At 41.2% G+C, this 12,459-nt stretch overlaps 1 protein-coding gene across 1 annotated transcript in view; it reads right to left on the bottom strand.

Moving 5' to 3' along the window:
- LOC136856749 (serine-rich adhesin for platelets) overlaps positions 1–12,459 on the bottom strand; it is a 369,374-nt gene that overhangs the window by 313,836 nt on the left and 43,079 nt on the right. The window contains exon 2 of the mRNA XM_067134840.2: positions 7,411–7,453. The gene's annotated coding sequence lies outside the window, so the exon portion shown is untranslated. The remainder of the gene's footprint in view (positions 1–7,410; positions 7,454–12,459) is intronic.

Genomic DNA, 12,459 nt, shown 5'->3' with positions numbered 1-12,459 from the left:
TTATCCGCTTCAGGTGTAATAATGACCATCTGGAAATTTTTTAGCTTTGGTGTCTGTCTGTCGGTTTGTCTGAGTTCTTATAACTTGAAAACTACTGGATATATTTCTACCAAACTTGATATTTAGAATCAACTTTGGGTAGGATTTAGGGCCAATTTTATTTCTGAATACCTAAATTTACTGGGGGGTTTATCTGAAACCCAAACCATGATTTTGCACTCCCACAAAATATGCACATCCAAAATTAATGGAAATCTACCATCCTTACTGGAAATCAATTTCTAAAAAAATTTTTCTCATGTGCAACATTTCGATAGGAGGATTAATAAGGGAGATATCATGAACGGTCGGTTTTGCAGGCCAAGTCCAGCGAACATAGCCCAAAAGGTGTTGTACGTGGAGTAGATCCCTTATCTATTTATATAAATAAAATCGCAACGACCGTGTGTCTGTACACTGACTATTTTGGCGAAATTTTCGCACAGCTATCCGTTTAAGGGATAATAATGACCACCTGCATATTTTTTACCTTTAGTTTCCTGAAAGTCCTAATTTTTACCCCTCTCCCCCAAAATCAAGATTGCAGTACAATCTGCCAGACGAACTAGAAGATTGAAATTTCGCAAAATTATACGTTTTAGCCTGTAACCGACGGAAAACTTCCAAGATCTTTAAATTTTCCCCTTCCCCCATCCCCTCCACGAAGAATATCGAAATATGGAGTCAATTTTAGTGACAGTGCAGAACTTTGTATCGAGATATTTCTTGGCTAAACGGTACGTCCTATCACAAAACGGATGGCATAATCTCCGTTCAATTTCGAGTAATCTATAACTTTGGTCCTATGGTATTTTTTCGTATCTCTATCCCTTATACGTTAGATTTGTCTCTATTTCTCGATTGTAAGTAAATTTTGCCATTTTTACACGCGTATTTCATACTTCGAATCACTTATAGGAAACACAGAATCAACAAATTTTCCACGAACATTGGCCCACCCAGTAGCCATACGTGAGCCGAATGCTATGTTTGTAGCTGTCACATAATTATCCGAAAAGTAATGCACTGTAAGACTATCTTAACCAAATGTCATCCTATTCAACGTTTCTAACTCTGACCCATGAACTGATGAGATAAGAGAAAATATCACAGGGCCAGCCATTTAGACCGCTAAATACGGCTCTTATGGTACAATCCGTTTGTCGATATGACATACCGTTTAGCAGCAGTTAATCTGTAAATGAAGGTCTGCAATATTGTAAATATGCGTATACTTTCGTATGTCGATCTATATACGAGGGGCGTATTATATTGTTTTACACTTTATTTTTTGTACATCCGGGTATGGTTCACATTTCACTTTTGAAGGTGGTGACCTGTAACTAGTGTCTTGTTCCACCGTTTGGTAGCAGCACACGCAAAGGGGCCAACGAATGCACTTGTCACAGCCTTTCCAAAACAACACTCATCGTAGGAGCAGACAACATGGAAAGCAACCGTCAGGGACAGCGCTATACGACTTGGTTCCAATGGAAAGAAGGCAGAAATTCATCGGCGCTTGGTGGCAGTCTGTGGAGAACATGCGCCGTCACGGAAAATAGTTTACAACTGGATGGAAGGTTGGAAAACAGGGCGCACATCGGTGGATAAGGGAACCAGTTCTGGAAGGAATGTAACAGTGTCAAAACCAGCCAACACTGCCTGGGTCGAACAGGCCATCCAAGGAAACAAATGCATCACATTTACGGAAATAGAGGCAACCATAGGAATTAGCCGAAACACCCTGCAGCGGATCGTGCACGGCCACTAACAGTTGGGGAAGGTGTCATCCACGTGGGTGCCTAGACTGTTGTCTGCAGACGAAAAGCAGAGACGTGTGCAAAGAACATTTGCAACGCCATGATCAAGATCCAACCGACTTCATGGCTAGGTTTGTGACTGGTGATGAGACATGGCTTCATTACCATGAGCCACAAACGAAACAACAATCGATGCAATGGAAGCATAGGGGAAGTCCACCGCCAAAGAAATGTGATTATCACCTGTTCGGTAACAAGAAGAAACCTATGCGTGATCGCCGTTTTGCGGATTTGCAGAACTGGACACAGCTGTCAAGGCATGAGTACGCAGCACTCCGAAAAAATGGTTTCAGGAAGGTTTGGAGAGACTGACACATCGATGGCAAAAGTGCATACAGTTGCAAGGAGATTATGTTGAGAAGGTGGACGTAACAACTGATGAGTAATGTACATCATTTGGGTAGAAAAAAATAAAGTGCAAAACAATATAGTACGCCCTTCATACATTCAGTGATGTATTGTAGCGATCGAGAAAGGATGTGTCTCATATTGTAATCAGTACTCCTAGCATCGACTTTGGCAGTATGAATGGGGTCCTCCTCCAACTCCTGCGTAAGTGGATTTAGTAAGGAGGGCCTTACCACTGTAATGAATAATTCACTCCTCTATTTGACTTGCAGAAGGCAAGGGGGCATGCAATGTTGTTCAAAACTCTCCTACCCGATTGAGTTTGGCTGTAGGCAAGGGTGTCTGCCATTATAAACAAATTTACCCACCCATAACGTGACTGGCATTAGGCATCGTGGCCTGCTATTTTAATGGAAACTCACCAACTCTGTGTGACTGGCAGTAAGCTGGCTGGCAGTACGAAAAGGGTCCTATCATTATAATGATAACAGCACAACTCAATTTTGACTGACAGTAGGGAAGTTGCCTGCCATTACAATAAAAACTCACCAACTGTAATATGTCTGGAAATAGGAAAGGGGGCCTGGCATTGTAACGAAAACTTCCCAAATAGATTGTGACCGCGTGGTAGGCAATGGGGCCTGCAATTATACTGTCAACTTCCAAACTCGATTGTGAATGGCAGTAGGCAAGTGAACCTGCCGTTATCATCACAACTCCACAACTCACACTTCACATTTGAAACAACGTATGGGGACCTGTCCATGCCGTTTGTCCGATAACGTTAAGAGACATGCAATTTAAAAAAATCTTTTTCACTGCATGTACAGTAATTTACTTCACTGGGAACACAAGAGAGGCATTGGAAGACCCCAGAAGAGATGGCTCGATGACAAAGCTGTTGGCTGGAACACGCTGGTTCCAAATGGCTCAAGACCAAAGACATTGGAAGCATATGGAAGAGGCCTATATCCAGCAGTGGATTGAAATAGGCTAGAAAAGAAAAGAAAAGAAAAGAAAAGAAAAGAAAAGAAAAGAAAAGAAAAGAAAAGAAAAGAAAAGAAGATCCGTATACAATGTAGAATACCGTAACGAAGCACGGGTACATTTGCTAGTTCCGAAGATAAACATTTTGTGCGCCTAGTTACTTAGCCACAAGGTGGCATATAACTTCACTTTTATTCCTCGAATTCTGAAATTCCTGTCACAGTGCAAAGGTAAAGAAGACTGGAAGAAATTCAAGATATACTGTGAGGCAGGTTGTGTTATTCGTCGCTTCAAAACACATTATATGGCAAAACATTTGGGATTATTCAGATGTATTACAGAAAATATGCCTTGCATTGGATTGCTTTCTTTATCAAAGTCACTTCTTCTTCTTCTCCTTCTTCTTCTTCTTCTTCATGTGCCATATCCTCGCAGAACATTGGCGATCAGTAGCATGATCTGTTGTTTATTCATAGCTGTTCTGAACAGAGTAAGCTTTGTCACCCCAAACCACTGGCTCAAGTTGCCGAGCCATGATGTCCTACTTCTCCCCGGACCACGTTTTCCATTAATTTTCCCTTGGAGTATTTAGAGTTCCGCATCATATGACCAAAGTATTCTAGCTTCCTTCTCTTGATTGTAGTGAGAATTTCTTGTTCTTTGTTCATACGGTGCAAAACGTCTATATTGGTCATTTTAGCTGTTCAAGGTATCTTCAGCATCCTTCGGTACGTCCACATTTCAAATGCTTGCAATCTCTTGCACATGGTCTCAGTTAGTGTCCATGCCTCAACGCCGTCAAACAGAATGCTGAAAACGTAGCACCAGAGTAGTCGTGTCCGTAGTGAAATGGAAAGGTCACGGCTTGTCAAAAGTTTTCTAAGTCTCTGAAAAGCAGTTCTGGCCTGCTCAGTTCTGCATCGGATCTCTTGAGTAAGGTCCCAGTCAGCATTAATGTGACATCCCAGGTATTTAATTGTTGCCACTCTCGCGATCTGTTCCTTCGCTGTTGTGAGATTACCTCGAATTCCATCTTCTTTCCTACTTATAACCATCCACTTGGTATTCTTTACATTAAGCTTAAAGCCCATTGCGCTGCTGGCTTCAGTGACAGCATTAAGTAGTTCCTGTAGATCCTGGAGATTGGTTGCAAGTAGCACAGTGCCATCGGCGTACCTGATGTCATTTATTATGAAACCATTAACCACAATTCCTTGAGTCTTTCCGTAAAGAGCATCTCGAAAAATCTTTCCTGAATAGATGTTAAAAAGCAGGGGGGAAAGAATACAGCCTTGGCGAACTCCTTTCATAATTGATACTTCTTCCGAGACACGACCATCAACTCTTATGCCAGCACACTGGTTCCAGTAGAGATTACCAATAATACGAATGTCCCGTCCATCAAGTCCTAATTCTCGAAGAATGTTCACAAGTTCATCCTGGCGGACTGTATCGAAGGCCTTTTCGTAATCGATGAAACAAGCAAAAACATCGACATTGACACCTCGGCACCGTTGGACTAATACCTGCAGATTGAATAATGCCTCTCTAGTACCAAAACCACGTCTGAAGCTAAACTGCGAGGTTCCGATATTCTCCTCACATTTATGATAAATTCTCGCATGCAAGACTTTTAGGAATACTTTCAGAACGTGGCTCATCAAACTAATTGTTCTATATCCATTGCAGAATTTTATATTAACTCTCTTAGGCAATATTACGCAAGTCGATTTGTGCCAGTCTCGAGGAATGGTTCCACTGCGGTGAATATTGAATACGTCAACTAATAATGAAAGGGATTTTTCTTTCTCAAGGCGTTTCAGTATCTCAGCATACATCTCATCAGGGCCTGGAGCCTTCCCATTCTTCACTGTTCTTATGGCATATTCTACTTCTGTACGTATAATATCGTCTGCCCAAGCACCATGATCCACATTTCTGCGATCCAAGAAGAGATTTTGTACATATTCCATCCATTCCTTCAGTTTCTCTTCTGTGCTCGCTAAGATGTCACCATTCTTATTAAGGAGGACTCCACTACCCTTCCTGTTATATGCACCAGTTACTCGTTTCACTTTCTTATACATGTTGAAAAAATCATGTTCTGAATTCATTAATTCTATTTCGTTGCATTCCTCAGAGAGTTGTTGTTCTGGAAATTGTTAATAATAATGATGATGTTTGAGTCGTCAGTCCATAGACTGGTTTGGTGCTGCTATCCATGCCACCCTATCCTGTGCTAACCGTTTCATTTCTACTTAACTACTACATCCTACATCTACTCTAATCTGTTTATCATATTCATACCTTGGTCTACCCCAGCCGTTCTTACAGCCTACATTTCCTTCAAAACCCAACTGAACAATTCTTGAATGCCTTAAGATGTATTATCATGTTATCTCTTCTTCTGATCAAATTTCTTCAAACCGTTCTCCTCTCACCAATTTGATTCAGTATCTCTTCATTCGTGATAGGATCTACTCATCTCACCTTCAGCATCCTTCTGTAACGCCACATTTCAAAAGCTTCTATTGGCTTTCTTTCTGAGCTACTTATCGTCCATACTGAAATACTGAACTCCCATACGATGCAATGCCACGCTCCAGACGAACGTCTTCAAAAACATCTAATTCCTATATCGAATGTTCGAAGTGAACAGATTTCTTTTCTTAAGAAAGACCTTTCTTGCTTGCGCTAGTCTGCATTTTATGCCCTCCTTATTTCTGCCATCATTAGTTATTCTAGTACTCAAAGCACCTTTAATACTTCATTTCCTGATACCGGGCGAGTTGGTCGTGCGGTTAGGGGCGCGCAGCTGTGAGCTTTCATCCAGGAGATAGTTGGTTCGAACCACACTGTCGGCAGCCCGGAATACGGTTTTCCATGGTTTCCCATTTCACACCAGCTGTACCTTAATTATGGCCACGACCGCTTCCTTCCCAGTCCTGGCCCTTTTCTATCCCAACGTCGCCATAAGACCTATCTGTGTCGGTGCGACGTAAAGAAAAAAAATCCTGCATTACCTGACTTCGTTCGACTGCACTCCATTACTTTTGTTTTGGATTTATTTATTTTCATAGTCTAACTCTATGACCAAGTGCAGCAGGCATGGAACTGACATCCGACACCTGTACGACACAATGCATGCACGGTTGCATGCCTGCATTCAACAGTCAGGCGATTACACCGATTATTAATGGATCAGCATGGCACATTTACGATGGCTTTTCTCGCGCGGATATTAATCTGTAGTCTTGTAGTCAATTAAATATGTTACTTCGACTAGGCCCTATATCATGGTGTTTGGATATTTGTTTCCGCCAGTGTAATAATAATAATAATAATAATAATAATAATAATAATAATAATAATAATAATAATAATAATAATGTTTTACGTCCCACAAACTACTTTGACGGTTTTCGGAGAAGCCGATGTGCCGGAATGTTGTCCCACAGCAGTTATTTTACGTGCCAGTAAATCTAGCGACAGGAGCCTGACGTATCTGAGCACCACCGGACTGAGCCAGGATCGAACCTGCTAAGTTGGGGTTAGAAGGCCAGCGGCTCAACCGTCTGAGCCACTCAGCCCGGCAAACATGAAAGAAGAACGTTTGACAACTATGAGATTTTTCCCATTTTGAACAACCATAACAGAGCAGGACACGCCCATGCTGTAATTCAGCGCCAACTAGAAACCCAATGCAAATGATTCAGCGCGTCACCTGCTTACGCAGTATGAAAACGAATACGGCACTAACTTGTAAACAAATAGTACAAACGGGAGTTTACTTTCCTGCTGTGATACAGTTTACGTCTCTGCTGAGCCGGACTTACATTTAAACAGTATTCATACTTTTCGAGCAAGGCACAACCGTGCCGGAGCTTACTACCGGCTTTGTCAACTGTTGGTATCATATCATGAGTGACTAAATAACCCGCTGTGCTGCCGGAGGGCCATATTTTTCTTGCTGGAAAGTTACCGAGTTTTAGAATGAAGTTAAATAATATTATTTGATCGCTTCAATTGCTATACATTTTAAGAAACTTCAGAGTATCGGAAATTATGCACCACAGGAGTTCCTTCACGTGCCGAAAGCCAACGACACTGTGTTGTAACATTCCAATACCCTCGAATAACACTAATTCCAGCCAAATTCAAACCCGAATACAAAAATACGAAATTTACACAACTTCAAATAATAAAGAAGCCATACCTGTTTGGATGACAGATTAGTCAATTTCACTGTTGGGTCAAAACTGTAACAGAGAAAAATATCCACAGATTATTTAACGGTGCATGTTCCTGGACGCTTCTAGAAGTATAAGATGAAATTACTCAAAAGCTTGTCGATTTTTTTATTCCTTCGAAGAAGGCATCGGTAAAGGTTTTAATCTGGAAACAAACTTTTTTTTCAGGAGAGATGCATATCGTCCACCTATACCGACTTATCGAACTGACAGCCTAATATCAACCACGATAAATGAACAGAATTTTGCAATACATTTCAATGATTTTTACAATGATAGAACATTTTATTTTGAAAATAAATAACAATTAAGCTTAGTTAAATGGTAAGAAAATTAAGTGAAGAGTTCCATAATATCTGAGCTGTGTTATGAATTGGAGCTGAGCTCTTTCCTAGCGAAATAACTGGAGCGATAACGTCCATCAGTAGTGATGGATATCTTGTTTGCTGAGGCTGTCACAATGCTATGTCCAAATGCTAGTGTTGTGAATACAGGTGGTGAGACCGAAATTGTAGACGATGGAGCACTCACAAAATTGTACCCACTGTTTTGAGACGAGTAAGTTAGTCTCTCTGCGAATATGAAATATGCATTTGAGAGTAAATGCATGCAGGACTATAGATATCTCGTGCTCGTTGGATAACTTCCAAAATCTCAATATTTGTCTTTAGTCGGCCTCGGTCAGATACATTAGTTGTTTGTACAAGGGTAAATTTTAAAAAAAAGTCATCTTGACTGTTTAGTTCATGTTATCTTATATCCCTCAACAACAAACGTCACAAAAATGTTGATATGATGATGTTTGTTGTTTAAAAGGACCTAACAGCTAGGTCACCGGCCTCAAATGGTGCAAGATGGAACAAAAGGACACGATGATAACAAATTTAAAATATATCCACTGACTATAATTTAAAATAAATGATGATGAAAAATGATTATGAGATTAAAACAATCAGTGGATGCCTTATTTTCTAATAAAATTATAGAAAATATAGGTTCAATGGAATAAAGCTGTTCTGTGCAGAGTCGTGTTTATTTACACATAAAAACATAATAACAAGATGCAAAATAAATAACAATCCAAAGAACATGTATCAGTTTCCGATTGCGGAATTTGAGAACTATTTTAAATGTTAGTCAGCAAATTATTCTTGAGGAAACGCACAAAGTTTTGTAATAGGGCGTTTGTACACGCCCTTTGAAGTGCGCGCTGATACAACACGTACTTGCTCATCAGCACCAGGATGAACAGCCTCAATTACCCCAGTCTGCCACACGAGAGGGGGTAAATTGTCCTTCATGACTACTAATGTACCAGCTTGTAGATCATTTACTGCGTTGCTGAAGTTGGGACAGATAGTCGATAAACCATCTTTTCCACACCTGTTGTCTGCATCGCTGAATGAGTTGCCATCTTGACAAACGTGACACTGGACCTGGAAGCAAATCTCGCTCCGCCATGGAAATAAGAGGTTCACCTACTAACAAGTGGCCAGGTGTTAAGGAGAATTCATCAGGGTTGTTAGGTAAAGGAGTGATGGGTCTGGAATTGAGGCAAGCTTCAATCTGTGTGAGGAGTGTGTAGGCTACATTTCTTCAAATGTCAGAACTGTGTTCCCCACTACTCTCCTTAAATGGTACTTCACTGATTTTATCCCGACTTCCCACAATCCACCAAAGTATGGTGCTTGAGAGGGGGGGGGGGGGGGGGGGGGGGCAAAATGCTACTCAATTCCTTCTTGAGAGGCAAATGATAGTACTTCACTTTGATGACTCCGTGACTTTAATGGAAGATTTTTTTTTTGCTAGTGGCTTTACGTCGCACCGACACAGATAGGTCTTATGGCGACGATGGGATAGGAAAGGCCTAGGAGTTGGAAGGAAGCGGCCGTGGCCTTAATTAAGGTACAGCCCCAGCATTTGCCTGGTGTGAAAATAGGAAACCACGGAAAACCATTTTCAGGGCTGCCGACAGTGGGATTCGAACCCGCTATCTCCCGGATGCAAGCTCACAGCCGCGTGCCCCTAACCGCACTGCCAACTCACCCGGTTTTAATAGAAGATTCAATTCCTTGAGTTCATTTTTTGCACCCACAAAGCATGTGGCATTGTCACTGTCTCCGTGCTAAAAATCTTCGTAATGCAGTCATGAACTTCTCTGTGTAAGACTGCTCACCAAATCAAGGTGAACTGCTTTAATAGCCAAGCATACGGATAAGGAAACATAACATTTTATCTTCACCTTGCTGCGTACCGTGCCTTGCTTGATGTAAAATGGTCAATCATAGTCTATACCACAATTAAAACTCGCTTTCTTGGTTCAACTCTTGCAGGAAGTAACTGACCCATCAGCTGCTCTGTTGTAGTAGCCTTCAGTCTGAAACAACGAAGACATTTATGGATGGTCTTTCGGATGACAGATCGCCCGTTGGGTATCCAAAAGCGTTGTGTTAGAGATGCAAGAAGCAATTGAGGGCCGGCATGTAATAACCTTTGATGTTCGTACAATATCAACAGTTTTGTTGCATGGTGCTTTGGATGTCTTAGACCACAGGGTGCTGACGAGTTCTTTAACCTACCGCCCAAGCTGAGCACATAATTTGCATCCAGGAAAGGACGCAGATATTTTAACTTGCTAACAACGGGAACTGACCGACCTTGTTTCAGCGGTTGGATTTCTTTATGATAAGTACTTAGCTGAACATTATGGGCAATGACGTTCATACATTTATTAAGCTCTGTGGTTGTCAGACTTCCAGTTAGGAGTTGTCTCGTATCAGTGCATTTGAGATTGTATATAAATCTTAGAACATATGCCAAGGTTCGCAATAACCTTGACCATAAGGAGAAATAATTCAGAAGGTGTTCCCATGGCTAATGCACGGAAAGTAGACTGATACTAGCATGTTTTCTTTCTGGTACTGCCTTCGCTTCAATTCCTTGAAATTTTGGCCAAGTGGTTTGAGGTTCCTTAAGCCATGAAGGTCCTGCCTACAACAGCCGAGTTAGCTTCAAATTTTAAGGATCAACTCCTCTTGAAATGATGTCCGCAGGGTTATCTTGAGTAGTAACATGTCTCCAATTCTTTGTATCAGACAGCTCTTGTATTTCAGAAACAAGATTTCCCACATATGTCTTCCATGAGTTAGGTGGTCCAACTATCCAAGCTAAGACTATATTAGAAATAGTCCAGTAGAATTCACATTCTGCTCTGTCTTTGATAGCAGTCTTCACTTTCTTCATTAGCCTAGGTAGGAGTAAGGCACCACACAGCTCAAGACGTGGCAAGGATATTTTTCTCAGTGGTGCTACTCGAGATTTTGCAGTTAACAATGAAACAATTGCGTTTCCTTTGTGTGTACACATCGCAAGTAAACGCAAGCACCATAGGCTTGGTCTGAAGCATCTGAAAATCCATGAAGATCTGTACGGGTGCTATTACTACTTCCGAGAACATAACGAGGAATGCGTATACCATTAAGAGATGAAAGTGTGTTGTGTATTTGCTGCCACTGTTCTTGAAGCTCATCACATAATGTTTCATCCCAATTTACTCGTAATTCCCACAAATGTTGAAGAATTATATTGCATCTTACTACGACAGGACCTAGTAAGCCAAGTGGGTCATATATTGCAGCTATACTGGCCAGTATTTTCCGTTTTGTCCATGTTGATTTTTATGTATGCTTAGAAGCGACAAATTGGATTCGATCACTCGATGGGTGCCTTAACAAACCAAGGGTTTTTACGGGTTCATCTTTACTGTCAAGACTCCATGGAAGCCTAGTTTCTTGAAATTCCTTAGGTATGGCTTCAATGATCGTGGGGTGGTTGGCACAGAATTTTCTAAGTATGAAGCCCCGCTTTGAAGCAATCTCACTAACTCCTTTTGCAGCTCAACTGCGTTTTGAATTGTGTTCGCTCCTGTAAGTAGGTCGTCCACGTAAAAGTCTCTCTTCACGATTTCTGCAGCCCAAGGATATACTTCTTGCTCGTCATAAGCCAGCTTCACAAGACACCCTGTTGCCAGAAAAGAAACTGCTGCAGTACCGTATATCACGGTGTTCAGTTTATAGATTCTGGTAGGTTCTTGATATGAGCTTCTCCAAATTATTATTTTCAGAGCTTGATCTTCTGGATGCACCTTTATTGCTCTGTACATTTTTTTTTCAATGTCTGCAGTGAGAGCATATCTATGCATACTAAATCTTAAAATAATGGAAAACAGGTCTTCTTGTACTGTTGGGTCCACCATCAGAATGCTGACACACTGAATACCACAAGAAGTTTTGTGGTGGTACTATGAAGTTTTGTGGTGGTACTATCTTCCTTGATCACAGCGTGATGAGGCATGTAGTGCGATGATTGACTCGGCCAAATTTCTTCAACGGGTTCCATGTGACTTAATGCAGCATATTCATCCATGAACTCAACATAGGATTTCCTAGGATGGTTGAGGCTTCACTCTCCTTTACATATTTTTGAAACAATGCATGGCATTGTTGAAGGAATCTCCAAGTTGCTCTGGCTGGGTTCGAAAAGGCAATTTCACCATTCTTCCCGTTTCGTCTCGAGTTGTGTGCTTCATAAAATGTTCTTCACAAAGTTTCTTCTCCTGAGAGAGTGGAGAACTTCGAAACTCTTCTTGTTCCCAGAAACATTCCACCTTAATATGAAGAGAGTCATGTGTTGCTACACAACTTATGGCAGCAGACTTTTTCTGACTTACGTTTGTAGTAGGTATGCAACCTGCCAGCACCCAGCCAAATACTGTATTCTGGATTGTACGATGTCCTTCTTGGGTGAACTGGCCTGAACGTAAAACTTCAAGAAATACGCTCGTTCCTAGCAGTAGGTAAATTTCTCCTGGTTCGTTGAATCTTGGATCTGCCAAGCTAATGCCAGAAGGTAAATACCGATCTGTACAGTCGGTGTGAGAATAAGGAAGCTGTCCAGTAATCGTAGATAAAACTGAACAAACAATATGGTGGCTGTAACAATGCATCCTAGATGAA

The sequence above is a fragment of the Anabrus simplex genome, chromosome 1, assembly GCF_040414725.1.
Source record: "Anabrus simplex isolate iqAnaSimp1 chromosome 1, ASM4041472v1, whole genome shotgun sequence".
Taxonomy (NCBI): Eukaryota; Metazoa; Arthropoda; class Insecta; order Orthoptera; family Tettigoniidae; genus Anabrus; species Anabrus simplex.
The sequence above is the reverse complement of the archived record's forward strand: the minus strand, read 5'-3'. Positions and strand labels throughout refer to the sequence as shown.